Source organism: Megalobrama amblycephala, linkage group LG12 (assembly GCF_018812025.1).
Source record: "Megalobrama amblycephala isolate DHTTF-2021 linkage group LG12, ASM1881202v1, whole genome shotgun sequence".
NCBI classification, from domain to species: domain Eukaryota; kingdom Metazoa; phylum Chordata; class Actinopteri; order Cypriniformes; family Xenocyprididae; genus Megalobrama; species Megalobrama amblycephala.
In genome coordinates, this window is record NC_063055.1 from 31,801,837 (window position 1) to 31,818,244 (window position 16,408).

The following is a 16,408-nucleotide window of genomic DNA, read 5'->3' on the forward strand; positions in this document are numbered from 1 at the left end:
AACTGCCTTTTCTAGTATCTTTGACAGAAAAGGTAGATTCGAGATTGGCCTGTAATTTACTAAATCTCTCGGATCTAGTTGAGGTTTTTTTAATAAGAGGTTTAATAATAGCCTGCTTAAAGGTTTTTGGCACGTATCCTAGTGTTAAGGATGAATTAATTATATCAAGAAGTGGACCTACGACCTCTGGAAGCATTTCTTTCAGTAGTTTAGTCGGCATTGGGTCTAACATACATGTCGTTGATTTTGATGATTTGATAAGTTTAGATAATTCTTCCTCTCCTATAGTGGCGAATGATTCTAGTTTTACCTCAGGGACACTACAGTGCACTGTCTGAAGCGAAACTGTGGACGGTTGCATGTTTTTAATTTTCTCTCTAATATTATCAATCTTGCAAGTAAAGAAGTTCATAAAGTCATTACTGCTGTGCTCTATGGAAACGTCAGCAGTTGAATCTCTGTTTCTAGTTAATTTAGCCACTGTGTCAAATAAATACCTAGGATTATGTTTGTTTTCTATTAAGAGATTTGAAAAATAAGTAGATCTAGCATTTCTTATAGCCGTTCTGTACTCAATCATTTTTTCTTTCCACGAAAGGCGAAAAACTTCTAGTTTTGTTTTCTTCCAACTACGTTCAGTTTTTCTAACAGCTCGTTTTAGAGCCCGAGTGTGCTCATCATACCACGGCGTTGGATTAGTTTCCTTAATCTTCTTTAGACGTAAAGGAGCGACTGCATCTAATGTGCTGGAAAAGAGAGAGCCAATAGTTTCTGTTGCAGCATCGAGTTCTTCTAAGTTGTCAGGTATACTAAGGCGATGAAACTGCTTGGGGAGATTATTTATAAAGCAATCTTTAGTGGTAGACGTGATGGTTCTACAATATTTATGGCTGGGTGGTGGTTTTGTAGCCTTGGCTAATTGTATTATACACGAGACTAAATAATGATCTGATATATCATCGCTCTGCTGTAGAATTTCAACAGCATCAATATCAATTCCATGCGACAGTATTAGATCTAAGGTATGATTACGACAATGAGTGGGTCCTGACACGTGTTGTCTAACTCCAATAGAGTTTAAAATGTCTGCAAATGCCAATCCAAATGCGTCTTTATTATTATCTACATGGATATTAAAATCACCAACAACAAGGACTTTATCCGCAGCCAGTACTAACTCTGATATAAAATCAGCAAATTCTTTGATAAAGTCATTATGGTGCCCTGGTGGCCTGTATACAGTAGCCAGCACAAATGTCAACTTACATAATGTTACATAAAGCACCATCACTTCAAAGGAATTATATTTGAAATTCTTTTGAATGATTCTGAATATATTACTATAAATTACAGCAACACCTCCCCCTTTGCCTTTCTGTCGAGGATTGTGTCGATAATCATAACCTTGAGGACTAGATTCATTTAAAGTAATGTAATCGTCTGGTTTTAGCCAGGTTTCTGTCAAACACAGCAAGTCTAGTTTATTGTCTGTGATAATTTCATTTACAATAAGTGCTTTTGAAGAAATAGATCTAATATTCAGTAACCCAAGCTTTATCATTTGTTTATCTGATTTATCTGTGATTTTCATTTTTTGAACATCAATTAAATTTTTACCCTTAAAAGGTTTCGGAAGTTTTTTGTATTTACTAGTTCGAGGTACAGACACAGTCTCTATGTGATAATATCTAGGTGAAAGAGTTTCTATGTGCTGTGAATTATTTGAGTTCTGTGACGTGAGGCGGCTAGCAGACGGTCGGTTTAGCCAGTTTGTCTGCGTCCTGATCTGGGCCCTGGTTTGTCATGTTTCAGCTCTAAGACTATTTGCCAAATTTCTAGATAGAAGAGCAGCACCATCCCGGGAGGGATGAATACCATCTCTTTTCAACAGATCAGGTCTGCCCCAAAAGCTTTTCCAATTGTCTATGAAACCTATATTATTCTGCGGACACCACTCCGACCAGTCAGTGAGTCCGTTCCTGAATCCGCTCCAGTCAGTGAGTCCACTCCAGAGCCCGCTTCAGCCAGTGAGTCCGCTCCAGCCAGTGAGTCTGCTCCAGAGCCTGCTCCAGCCAGTGAGTCCGCTCCAGAATCCGCTCCAGCCAGTGAGTCTACTCCAGCCCCGCATGCGCTTCCTGTCAGTCCCGTCATGGCCAGAAGGACTGTGTTCACGTTCTATGTTCTGGCTGTTTTGCGGGCCTGGAGGATGTACTCGGGCTCCTTTGACTATGGACCAGTCTGCCAGCCTGAGCCCGCTGCCATCCCGGAGCAGTCCAAGCCCGCTGCAGTCCCGGAGCAGCTTGAACCCGCTGCCACCCCGGAGCAGTCCAAGGCCGCTGCAGTCCCGGAGCAGCCTGAGCCTCTGCCATCCCGGAGCAGCTCGAGCCTGCTGGCGTCCCAGAGCTGTCCGCTCTCCCTGACACGGCCACGGAGGCCGTCACCGAGCTGTCCGCTCTCCTTGATACGGCCACAGAGCACCCTTGGTCGGCCCTGCCACCACCGCCCAGGCCATTTGTCCTGCCGCTGCCGCTCAGGCCATCTGCCCTGCTGGCGCCACCCGAGCTCCTTGCCCTTGAACCCGCCAATGCCTCCGTTGATTTCCCCAAGAACTTTTTGGGGGTGGGCAGTATACCTAGGGGTGGGGAGCTGGTGGGTGGGGAGCTGGTGGGTGGGGACCCTGCCCAGCCACTGCTGTCATGGCCATTTATGGACTGTAGCCCACTAGGGCCATTTACGGACTGTAGCCCACTAGGGCCATTTATGGACTCATTGCTGCGGCTGCCCAAGCCGCATGACCTGCCGTGGCTGCCCGAGCCACCTGACCTGCCGTGGCTGCCCGAGCCGCCTGACCCGCCGTGGCTGCCCGAGCCGCCTGACCCGCCGTGGCTTCCTGACCCGCCGTGGCCGCCCGAGGCTCCTGACCCGCCGTGGCCGCCCGAGGCTCCTGACCCGCCGTGGCCGCCCGAGGCTCCTGACCCGCCGTGGCCGCCCGAGGCTCCTGACCCGCCGTGGCCGCCCGAGGCTCCTGACCCGCCGTGGCCGCCCGAGGCTCCTGACCCGCCGTGGCCGCCCGAGGCCCCTGACCCGCCGTGGCCGCCCGAGGCTCCTGACCCGCCATGGCTGCCCCTGGCACCTGACCCACCGTGGCTGCTTGAGTTCCTGGACCTGCCCTGGAGACCTCCATACCCGCCTGCACATCCAGTATCTCCTGCCTGTAGGCCTCCAGGGCACCCACCCCCCCTCCCCAGTTGTGCCATCTACGGCACGAGGACGCGCCTTCCGGGAGGGGGACATTCTGTTACGAATCCTGTCAGTTCCGGACTACATTTCCCATCATCCCCCCTGTCAATCACATGCACTCACTCCACCTATCACCTGTTGCCACATCCACCCTAGCACACCACACTGATCACCACGCCCAGCTGCAGCTCATTATCAGGACTATAAAGGACTCACACTCACACCACCAATTTGCGAAGTCTTGATTACCCAGTGTGTCATTTCTGAGCGTTTCCTTGTTTCCTGTCTGCCTGTGTTTGATCGTGCAGGCCTGTTCCTGTTTATTGACCCGTTGCTGCCTGTCCTGACTCTTGCCTTGTATACTGTTCTGTGAATGATATCCGCCTGCCTCGATCTACTGCCTGTACCCTGACTACGTTTCTGCCTGTTCCTTACTGTTCCTGTTTGCCCCTGATCGACCCAGCCTGTACGACTATGCTCACTGTAAATAAAAGCTTGCATATGGATCTCTGCCTCAGTCCCGCTACGTTACAACTACAGTACAATCACAACATAGGTTTATTTGAATCAAAGCAAAAATAATTAGCTTTGAAATAGAAAAGAAAAGACAGTACTGTAAAACATCAAATGCAGTGTTCCTCAACTTGCTTGCTTGTACTGTAAGAAACAAAACAGGAGTGCACTGCAAAACATGCTGTTCTTACTTAGAGTTTTTGTCTTGTTTCTAGTCAAAATGTCTTAAAGATCTTAAATCAAGAAGCATTTTCTTGACAAGTAAAAATTATTTTCTTATTTTCAGGAAAAATAAGTCAAAATTAAGTACGTTTTTCCTGAAAACAAGAAAATAATTTTTACTTGTCAAGAAAATGCTTCTTGATTTAAGATCTTTAAGATATTTTGACTAGAAACAAGACAAAAACTCTAAGTAAGAACAGCATTTTTTGCAGTGTGAGAAAGTGGTACAGTATTTGGGGCCATAGACACAGTATCTGATGAAGCATTATGATAAAATATTAGGCTACATCCATGGAAATTGTAGTCTAATTGGTTCATGCTCCATGCTAATTGGTGACAATGAATCTCGTTAACCTGAAACTTTCATGATTTACAGTAAACATGGAAGATTGTTTGTCTGTTTCCATACAACTATGCATTAAGAGTAATGCAACAGTTACTTATCATTTTGAGCAGTTCTATCAATTGATAGTTAGATCATTGTAAGAAAATGAATAGACACTCATTTGAAATGTAATGTGTGAATTGCCTTTTGAAATAGTAGTACTTTGATGTTAAGTTGTGTCATATTGAACAGGTGATTTTTGTTGAATGAACAAATGATCTAAGTTTTATGTGTATTGTATCCAAGCAATTGAGAAAAGGGTTAGAGTTTTGAAAAATGTGCATTTTGATCATTGGTTGTGAGTTTTGTGTCTAGAGTTGTGACAAATGACATCAAGGTTCTGAAAATAGTAGCAAAGTGATTGTAAAAAACTGTATATAAATTTATGTAACGGATGTTTTTTTTTTTTTTTTAATTTTTTTAAATCTTTCCGAGGTGAGTATATTATTATCTGTGGCAAGTGCATACTTGTCTGGCGCCCGAACTAAAATACTAATTGTTTACTCATTTATTTATTTATTTTTTTCTCAAGGTTTTGGGGACTAAGAGTCAACTTAGGACTGCGAGCGGCCGTTATTATAAGTGCTAATGTGGTTTCGTGGTTAGCACTTAGCGTTACCACGCTGAGGACCAATGTTCCCTCTAATTTTTTTTCTCGCTGAGCAAAACTTTTCTCTGTTGAGCGCACATTTTGGTCACCTGAGCAAAAACATGCTTTATATCAGACCTGTACAATGAACGTAATCACACACACAAAAAAATGGTTTTATCATGCAACTGTAACATTTAACTTTAATGTGCCGTTTCTATTTTATTTGACCCTTGATGTAACTTAGTGATATATTAAATAATATGTTTGAAAACAAGCAGTTCAGTCACTAAATTAAGCATTTAGGTTAATTTTAGGTTACTTGAGATTTTTTTCACATTGCTGTATTAACTGTACCAGTCTTTACCAAGAAATTCTATTAAAAATAATTTCTGTCCTCCTGCAGGACAGTTCAATTCTTTATAATAATATAATATGAGCAGTTACAGTGATGGTTTGGAACAACCATAATGTGTTTTTGTACAGTCAATTATTAGCAACAGACAGTGTTAAACCATCAAAATTACATGTTTATTGCTTATGAATTTCCCAGATTTTATATACCAGGAGGTTTTAAGATTTTCGTGGCAAGGAGCCATAAACAATCCCCTTGTGAGATCAATTTTTTATTAGGCTTACATTATAATATAATAAAATATAATATTTAAGTATTTAAACTCTACATTATTATATTATGTGTTATGCTTCCATTTGTTTTAATATATCATAAAGTGAAAACAAACTGAAGCATTTAAACAGATCTGATTGCTAAATATTTTTAAGAAAAGTGAACATTAACTCGTTTATAGTTATCTAAACATCTCTGAAACCCACACCACCACACTAGGGGTGTCCTCGACTACGGATTTACATAGTCGAATCCGATTCGAATCAGATTGCCTATATTCGACTGATAGTCGAATCATATATGTTGGGGTTGGGGTTGGGGTTGGGGGGTGATTTGAGCTTGAAAAACAGCAGTCCACTAGAGAGTGCGCACGGACTTTGAAAGGGCCACGAGATGGAGCGGATGGCCTATAGCCTACACTGTTAGACTTTTTATTGTATTTTTGCGGTAACTTACTGGCAGCACTATTGCCAGTAAGTTACTGTAACTGCCCCTTTACAGTAGCTTAACTGTAAATGTGTTTTACAGTATGATGCCTTTACCGCAATTTAATTTTACAGTATGATGCCCTTACCGCAATTTCATTTTACAGTAAGATACCCTTACCGCAATTTAATTTTACAGTATGATGCCCTTACCGCAACTTATTTTTACAGTATAATAATATTACAGTAATTTTACTGTAATTTATTTTAGTTTTATTTTACATGTATGCTACAGAATTTAATAAATTCCAAATAAGTGACTTGAGTCCATGTATATCAATATATTTTTTATTCACTGTCACAATAAATTACATCCATTTTATTTATCATGATGCAACATAAAAAAAGAGACCTAGATTCATAACAAATCAAAGCAGAAATCATGACAATGCACAATAAAAAGCATGAACAAAACCTCCCAGTTGGTCTTAGCTGGTCTCCATACTGGTAAACAACTGATGGCGGATCTGAAACAAAACAAGAAAATGTGTGAGAAATGGTCATGAGTTTATTTAATCTAAATATGTTCATGAACAGATGAGGTAACAACTTGTGCAACAGCAGTTATTCCCAGTAGTGTACTGTTTGAATAGTATAGCTTTAAAATCCATTCCTCTAAAATAAAAAAAAAAACAACAACAAATGTAATAAAGGCATCATAAAAATAATAAATCGAGTTGATTAGACCACTCAGTTGATTATTTTTAAGACGCCTTTATGACATTTTTTTTTATCTTTTAAGTTTCAGAGGAATGGATTTGGGATGGATGGAAAGAAACCTCTTAGGTTTCATAAAAAATGTGCTCCTCAAAATCAAAATCAAAAATCATGTATGAGCAAAGATATCACATTTAGTTTTAGTCATATGATTATTCAGGGCTCGACATTAAGGACTGCCCAATGGCCCGGGGCCAGTTTTAACAATGCACAGGACAGTAGACTGAAAGGTCACTTGCCCAATCGGGCCAGTGCTGTAGGGTGTGCGATATCAGTGTTTCCCATACATTAACTAGACTGTGGCGGCCCGCCACATTCTAATTTGTCCCGCCACAATCTCAAAATGAAACAGAAATTAGGCTTGTCGCGATATTAAAATAACCGCCTGATAATTACGCTCTTTCATATGGCAAAAGTGGGAGTCATAGAGCAAAAGAAATAGACTAGCACCAATTAAGTTTTCGTGCACTATATTCAAACTCATCTGAAGCCATTTCATAGCTTCATGTGAGGGATAGAAGAATATGTGCATCGTTAAATTTAAGTTCACGGAAACTCGTCTTCCCTCCGCTGCAGCTGTCAATCATTCTCACAGCACGTCGTGTTCGGTAACGGCCGTCAGCAGCAGGCACGGTAAAACTCTCCAATATAATATATTCCCATTATAATACTTGACATGTACATAAAGGACTGTGGATTTGCATAAAATGACTTTATCTTGCTAGAGTTTATTGCTGTTTCTGAATGATCATCATACTGGCTACAGGGTGTCTGTTAGATCGCACAACACAAGGACTATGAATTCGCGTTACACGCACACTAACTGGAATTTAAAAGGGAGAAGAAACATATGATTAATAAACTGTTAACTTAGATGTAGATATAAACAGGGATTCTCTTTGTGCCGTGAACTTTTCAATGTGCAGCGCAACTGCGCACTGCGATTCCATATTGCTTCAAGCACATCATTCTGCACCCGGGATGTGCATTAGCGGTTTTTTTGCTGCTGTTTTGAAGTGTTTCATATTATCCTGGTTTTGCACACTGAAAGATTATTAATAGCCTATTTTGTTCTGTCGTATCTATAGCTTGTTGCCCCATTAAAAATCTACACAATACATTTAAAATGAATGTCTTTTAATCTTACATTAATATAAATACATATAATTTTTACATATAAATATAAAGCTAATATATATATATATATATATATATATATATATATATATATTTTTTTTTTTTTTTTTTTTTTTTTTTTCATTTTGTAATATAAATAGTAATTTTAAACTTTTTATTAACATTTTGTCAGTGTATCAAATCATGAATCGGATCGCGGTTCAAACCCACCAAACGGCTGCAATCACGTGACTTTGGCGCTCCGAACTGCAGATTCGACACACAGATTCATAATGCTCTGATGCTTCCTGAAGCAGTGTTGTGAAATCGGCCATCACTATATAAGTCGTTATTTTGTTTTGTTTTTGGCGCACCAAAAACGATTAATGTTTATATTTAATGTTGAACGATGTCTTTAGTACCTTTCTGAAAGTGCAATTACGTTGCTGCCTATGAGTGGTTCAGAAACCTCAGATTTCATCAAAATTATCTTAATTTGTGTTCCAAAGATATCACCGGCTAAAAAGTAATTAGTAATTTGAGTAGTTTTTGAGAAGAGTAGTTTGTACTTTTACTCAAGTACTTTTTGACACCAGTACTCTTACTTGTAATTGAGTATTATTTCAGCAATGTAAAAGTACTTGTCCTGAAGAATCTCAGCACCAAACGCTAGAGATTACATCGCATCTGGTAACAAGAGTACACATAATTTTAAGAACTCTAATGATATCTTTACCCCCTGATATTGCATTGGTGATATAATTCAAACATATTAGAGGCATAGAGTATGAGCAGTGAGTAAGCTGGCCAAATTTCTGTCGAAAATAACTTACATGCTTAAAGCTGTCGACCCCCTGAACCACAGTCAGCATTTATAAATAAAAGTAAAAAATAAAAAAATACATACATGTGTACAAATAAATAAATAAATACCTTTGAGTGGAACAGTATGGCGTCTGTCTCACTAGCAAACATAACTACAAACAGACAGAGAGAAATACAACAAAATAGATTAATGACCATGATATCCTGTTATCATAATAGTTAAAGGATAGTTCACCCAAAAATGAAAATTTGATGTTTATCTGCTTACCCTCAGGGCATCCAAGATGTAGGTGACTTTGTTTCTTCAGTAGAACACAAATGATGATTTTTAACTGTTGCCGTCTGTCAGCGGTATAAAGCTTGTGAATGGTAACACAATCTGTAAGAGTAAAAAAAACACGCACAGACAAATCCAAATTAAACCCTGCGGCTCGTGACGACACAATGATGTCCTAAGACACGAAACAATCGGTTTGTGTGAGAAACCGAACAGTATTTCTATCTTTTTTACCTCTAATACACCACTATGTCCAACTGCGTTCAGCACTCGGTTAGTAAGGTCTGATCGCGCTCTGACAACGGCAGTGATGTCTCGCGCTTATACTTCAATGAGTGCTAGACATCACTGCCACTGTCAGAGCGCGATCAGACCTCACTAAGCGAATGCTGAACGCAGTTGGACATAGTGGTGTTTTAGAGGTAAAAAATAATATAAATAGTGTTCGGTTTCTCGCAGAAACCGATCGTTTCGTGTCTTAGGACATCAATGTGTCGTCACGAGCCGCAGGGTTTAATTTGGATTTGTCTGTGCGTGTTTTTCGACTCTTATAGATTGTGTTACCATTGACACGCATTATACCGCTGACAGACGGTGACGGTTGGAGTTAAAAATCATCATTTGTGTTCTACTGAAGAAACAAAGTCAACTACATCTTGGATACCTTGGGGGTAAGCAGATAAACATCAAATTTTCATTTTTGGGAGAACTATCCCTTTAAATAAATGATTACAACTACAAGCATTATAACATTATACTTGTCACCTATGTTACCTCATTTAGCTGATTATTTAGCCTAAAGGCCTTTCAAGGACAATCTCACTGAAACAACCCGGGGTTAATGATTTTAAAATGTGAGACTTCTTTTTTTAAAAACATGTAAAAATCTTACAGACCCACAACTTTTCAACAGTAGTGTACTGAATGTTTGAGGTTTTGCTTACTATAGTCATCTGGTTCGTGGCCTTTGACAGGAGGTCGCTCAGCTCTGGTGCAGGAGGCCATCAGCATGGAAGGATCTACGAACACAACATGCAATTTGTCACAGAGCCAACAATATTTAGTATAAAATGCCAGGTTTATTACAAGGAACCAAGCTAGAGCAGAGGTGGAAAGAATAATATGCATCATATTTATAAAAAAAAAAAAAATATATATATATATATATATATATATATATCTTACAAAATAGAGTGTAGAGTGTCAGTTAAGTTTGGATGTCAAAAAGTTCTTAACTAATATATTTAAAATATATAATTTTGCAAAATAAAATTGTAGATGCATGGTGATATAGGTTAGATATATTGAGAAATAAATGCATTTTAAAGAATTTAATGAGCTTTCTCAGTTCACCTGTGTTTCCTCCTCCTCTGTCAGCTTCCTCTTTGTTGTAGAGGGGGTTTTCTGTCACCCCTGAAATTGCAGAACATTATTTATCCATATTTGTTTACCATTAGAGATGAAAACATGTTTGAAATAGTTTCAGTTCATTTTCGCGCTCCATGTAAGTGACGTCACCGATTAACGGTACATCAACTTTTAGGTTAAATAAATTAGTTTACTATCATCCATTAACAATTTGCCAGCAAAACCTTTACAAAACTATTATAACATCACATCTACACATAAAGATGCGATTAAAAGCCCAAACTTTCATTAAACAAGGGCTCAAAATATAGAGTTAGTTAGCCAACCGCTTCTGACGGTTGAGATGCTAACGGACTTTTTCGAAGACAGTAAATAATTCTTTGAAGTAAATATTCAACAGAAGTGTGTCGATTACAAATAAGAAAGGTATCAGGAACAGTTATATATATTATTTGTGTGATTTTTTTTGACTAAACTTACCTAAATCAGTAACAGCGAGACGGAGTCTTGATTGACGTTCCCCGTTCCATGGACTATCCGCTCCAGTTTGCTAATAGTTGTAATGTTTGTGTACGGCTAAACTATACTATGGATGTAATAACTGGAACCGACACGGAGCTTTCTTCACTGTCTGCTTTTATTAGCCTCCTGTCCCTAATCTCGCGGGATGCGAGATCTGCCCGAGGGCTACGGTGTCACTTTTAGGACATACAGTGTCAGTCAGGATGTTACATCTCCCTTCTCAAAAAAAATAAATAAATGAATAAGTAAATGGCATTACCCAAGCACATACGACATTAATTCTGCGAACATAACAATTGTGCTGAATGGATAGATAAACGGTCTGACAAATACAGTCTGTAGTAGTTAGCGTCATTGCTGTGATGTAAACAGGTACCAGGTAGCAGTTAAATGACATACAACATGTGCACCAATAAGTCATTAGTTTTTAAGTCAGAAATAATGTATTTCATTTCCCATGTGATTCAAGTAACTTAAAGGTTAACTAGTTGTGTAAGAAAAACAGAACAGGCAGTTAAACTGATTGCACAGTGTTTCAGAGGTAGTAGGCAAGTAACAGGTATTAATAAAACATGAAAACACCTTTCTCTTGTTTCCCTTTTTTTTTTTTTTTTTTTTTTTTTACAAGAGACAACAACTGAAGTGCAACTTTACAATATTCAGATTTTTTTTTTTTTTTTTTTTTAGGGCAGCGATCCGCCTACACCCTTTACATTATAGGTCAAGGATTTGTCTTGGCCTGGAGATGCGGCCAAACCTTGTTGTGTAATTGGGCTTTTGTTGGTTAGTTGGTTGTGGATGGTCCGCAGGTTCGGGGTGTGGTGGCTGTGTGTTATTGGTGTGTGTGTCTGCGTGCTGTGTGTCTTTGGTGTCTTGAGCATCTCTGCTGTCACGGAGGTGCCAACGGTTGCGCCGTAGAGTCTGTCCATCTTCTGTCTGGATGTGGTAGCTCCTGTGTGTGTGTGCATGTTGTGTTACCGTTGCAGGTCTCCAGGAGCCATCTTCCTGACGGAAACGAATGGGTGTGCCGGCAGGTAGGTGAGGCAGTGGCCTGGTACCTCTGTTGAAGTATGCTTGTTGGCGGTGTTGACATGCCTTTTCGTCTGTTTTGGACAGCTCTTTGAGATGCTACCTGTGGCTTCAGATGCCTACTGGTCGCTGGGAGTATGGAACGCAGTCGTCGGCTCATCAGAAGCTGGGCCGGTGACTGAAGGTTGTCAACTGGAGTGTTCCTGTACTCCAGCAGAGCGAGGTAGGGGTCTGTGTTTTCAGCTTTTGCTTTGTCCAGGATGCGCTTTGCTGTCTGGACGGTCTTTTCAGCAAGGCCGTTGCTCTGTGGGTAACGCGGACTTGTGGTGGTGTGGGTGAAGTCCCATGCGTTTGCGAAGCGGCGGAACTCCTCAGAGCTGTAGCATGGTCCGTTGTCACTGATGACTGTCTCTGCGATGCCGTGACGAGCGAACGCGGACTTGAGTTTGGCAATTACTGCAAGTGAGGTGGTATTTGTGAGCTGCTCCATTTCAAAGAATCTACTGTAGTAGTCTACAATGACAATGAAGTTTTGAGTGTTCCATGTGAAGAGGTCTGTGCCTACCACTTGCCATGGTCTCTCGGGTATGTCATGGGACCACAGTGGTTCTTTGGGGTTAGCATCACGTCGTTCCTGGCATATACTGCACTGTTCTACTGTTGCTTCTATTTGTTTGCCCATCCCGGGCCAGAACAGGAGGTCTCGTGCTCTGTGTTTGCTTTTCTCCATGCCCATGTGTCCTGCGTGCACGCGCTGGATCATGTCTCCTCTGAGGCTCAGGGGAACTATGATTTTCTCACCTTTGAAAAGTATTCCTTCCATCTCAGAGATCTCATCTCGGTGGTTCCAATATTCTTGGATGCTGGGTGGGCATTTCCTCCTTTCGTCTGGCCATCCGTTCTGTGTGGCTCTTCTGAGTGCAGTAAGCTGTGCATCCTGTGCTGTTGCGTCCTTGATCTCCAGTAGCTTCCTGTCGCTCACTGGAACAGTGCTTATGAGTGTGTGTACCTGTGCTTCCATGCTCTCCATAAGGCTGCTGTCCTGGTGCTCGATGGATTTTCGGGACAATGTATCGGCCACTGGGATGTCCTTTCCGGGCCGGTGGATGATGTGTATGTTATATTTCTGGAGCTGTAGTATCATCCTCTGTAGCCGCGGTGGTGCTGCAGCCAGCGGTTTTCGGAGGATAGCTTCCAGAGGTTTGTGGTCGGATTCTACAATCACTCTCCGGCCGTACATGTATTCGTGAAAACGCTTACAGCCAAATAAAACTGCATAGAGTTCCTTCTCTATCTGAGCATAATTCACTTCGGTGCTGTTGAGTGACTTGGAAGCGTAGGCAATGGGTTTTTCGTCCTGGAGCATGACAGCGCCGAGGCCACATTTTGAGGCGTCTACTTGGAGTCTCAGTTCTTTTTGTGGGTCGAAGTATGCGAGCACAGGGTGGTCTGTTATCAATTTTTTCGTCTGCGTGAATGCTTTGTCATGGTTTTTGTCCCATAGAAACTCACTGTCCTGCTTCAGCAGTTGTCGTAGTGGTGCGTTTATCTCAGAGAGGCGTGGTGCGAATCTGGCCAGATAGTTAACCATCCCGAGAATGGTTTCTAACTCTCCTCTACTCGTGGGTGGTTGCATGTCTTGTATCGCTTTCACCTTCGCTGGGTCTGGCTTGACACCTTCTCGCGAGAGCGTGTGGCCGAAGTAGCTGACCTCTGATACACATATTTGGCATTTATCAGGATTTAGCCTTACCCCTCTTTCCCTTGTGCGTTTCAGCATGGCCCTGAGGTTGTTGTCGTGTTCAAGCTTTGTCTTGCCGAAAACGAGTATGTCGTCGATGATGGCAGCTACACCTGTGAGGCCCTCATATGTCTCGTCGACGCGCCTTTGGAATTCGTCTTGAGCTGAATTGATTCCGAATGGCAGCCTCAGGAACCTGTATCTGCCGAATGGGGTGTTAAATGTTGTTAGTAGGGATGACGTTGTACTCAGCTTTATGGCCCAATAGCCTGATCTGGCGTCGAGGACGCTGAAGTACTTCGCTCCGGCGAGCTTTGTGGTGACATCCTCTAAGGTCGGTAAGGGGTAGTGTGGCCTTTTTATCGCCTTGTTGAGGTCTCTGGGGTCCAGGCAGACCCTCAGCTTGCCAGTCTGGGGTTTTTCTACGACAACAAGAGCATTAACCCATTCTGTGGGCTCTGTCACTTTGCAAATTACGTTGCTCTCTTCCATCTTGTCGAGCTCTTTTTTCAGTCTGTCTCGCAGAGCGATCGGTACTCTTCGTGGTGGGTACACTACTGGTGTGGCGTGTGGGTCGACATGGAGGTTGCACTCCCCTGGAAACTCTCCTATGCCCTGGAATACGTCTGTGTATTCTTTAAGGAGGCTGTCTGTATCTGTGCATGGTTTCGCTTCTTCCTCGGCCACAGTTAGTATCAGCTTTATTAACTTAAGGTCTAGGCTGGCTCTCATCCCTAGGATGGGGGGTGCTTTGGTGTCCACTATGTAGAATTCGAGCACAATGGAGGTGTTTTTATACTTGCACTTTAGATGACAGGTGCCTTTCACTTTCAGGAACTCACCGCCATATCCTGAGATTTTTTGAGTGGTTGGTTTTATGGCAGTGTCTCTGAACAGTCTTTCAAATATCTGTACTGGAATTGCATTGGTCTGTGCGCCAGTGTCGATTTTAAATTTAACTTTCTGAGTCCCGATTTCAATTTCAGCATAAGCTTGTTCGTTACATTTTCCTGCGTTTTCACTTGTGAGTCCGTCAATAAAAAGTTCGACCTGCTCATCTTCAGTGCCCTCATCCATCGTGTGAATCACTTTTCTCGTGTGGGTGTTTGTGTGTAGTTTTGACTTACAGGCCTTTGCAAAGTGGTTGAATTTTTTGCATTTCATACATTGCTTGCCTTTAGCTGGACAGGCGCCGTCTTTGGTCGTGTGCAGGCCGCCGCATCTATCACATTCTCTTTGTGCTGTGGCGGGCTCTCTCGGCCTGACTTTGTGACTCGTGCGCGCTGATCTGTGTTCCGGTCTTCGGGCTATGGCGTGTACAGCGTCGTTATTGGGGTATTTGCTTCCAACCATCTCTTTGAGTTGGACTTGTGCTATCTCATGAGAACGCGCGATGTCAATGGCTTGGTCTAGCGTTAGCTCCGCGCCGTGACTGAGCAACTTCTCCCGTACTCGCGGTGAATTTGTAGCGAAAACAATGCGGTCTCGCACCATCTCGTCGCTGTTGGGGTATCCACAGTCCTTAACTAACAGCTTCAGCTCCGTGACAAAGTGTTCAAAAGTTTCCCCATCACCTTGTGTTTTCTCATGGAAACGATATCTTGCATATATCGGGTTAGACTTTGGTGTGAGGTACGCGGTGTACTTATCGTAGTATGTTTGTAGTTTCGTCGCGTCGTCATCTGTTAGTGTCCATGTGTTGAAAATGTCGCGCCCTTTTTCCCCGATCCATAGGAGGAGATAGCTGCATTTGTCCTGTTCGCGTTTCTCCCGTAGAGGTCCGGAGAATATTAGCTCCGCGTGCTGTTTGAAACGCCGCCACGCTTCCGGCAAGTTAGCCGATTCCCAATCCATCTTGGGTGCTGGGACGCCGAAACTATCCATGTTTCTCTTGGGACGTGAGTACTAGCCTCTACTCTGACACCATGTAATNAGTTTATTGTTAGTTAAGTTACTAGAGTGTTAATAATGCATTACTCATTTGTTCCTGTGTAGTTATTCATTAATGAAGGATCAGTATTCTAAAGTGTTACCCCACATTAAAATTATGGCGTGTTAGAGTTCCCTTTTGAGGGGGAACTCGCGCTGCGTCAAAGCACTTAAGGCTGATTTACTTCTGCGTCGAGTGTACACCGTAGGTGTGTTCGACATCGGCTGCGGCTGGATGCAACCGATCGGCGAGAGTAGCCGCGTGCAGGCGGGGAGGAGCTGAAAACGGAGACGTGAAGTCGGACACTTTCTGCTCGCGCTGTGTTTGCATACTTTATCACAGCTGAAGTGAAATAAATGCAATATTTGACTAATACACTGATGTTTCAGAGACATTTTCATTCAAAACTTTATGTACTGCTTACAGCGTCTGTTTTTACAAGAATAAAGTTCAACATAAGCATATGTTATTTAAATAACAATGTAGTGGGGTCTTTGTTTTTTATCCGTTTTATTTTGATAAACATGACACAATATAACATCGCGACTACATGAAAAGATCTTTAACTGTTATAAAAACACAGATTTTTGAGCATTACTGGAGCTGAAGGCGTGACAATAAACACGAAACACAGGTGATCATTGTCATGCGGTGAATCCGGCCAATCGTGAAACAGCTGTGTCGTCATCAGCGCTCGTGCAGCTCCTCTTGAGAAACTGCGCTGGCTGCCTCAGGCGGCTGATCTCGAATCGCTCTCGCGGTACTTTGAAGCCATACGTCACAGTCACATGACGTCAGCGCTGTCTCAAGTCGGACAAAAT

General features: G+C 42.1%; 1 long non-coding RNA gene across 1 annotated transcript; it reads right to left on the bottom strand.

Annotated features, from left to right (window-relative positions):
* Positions 1-6,334: 6,334 nt before the first annotated feature.
* LOC125280002 lies at positions 6,335-9,988 on the bottom strand. The gene is made up of 3 exons (XR_007187506.1): positions 9,942-9,988; positions 8,829-8,872; positions 6,335-6,529 (listed from the first exon to the last, which is right to left on the bottom strand). It is a non-coding gene; the product is annotated as an uncharacterized LOC125280002 (long non-coding RNA).
* Between the last annotated feature and the right edge of the window lie 6,420 nt (positions 9,989-16,408).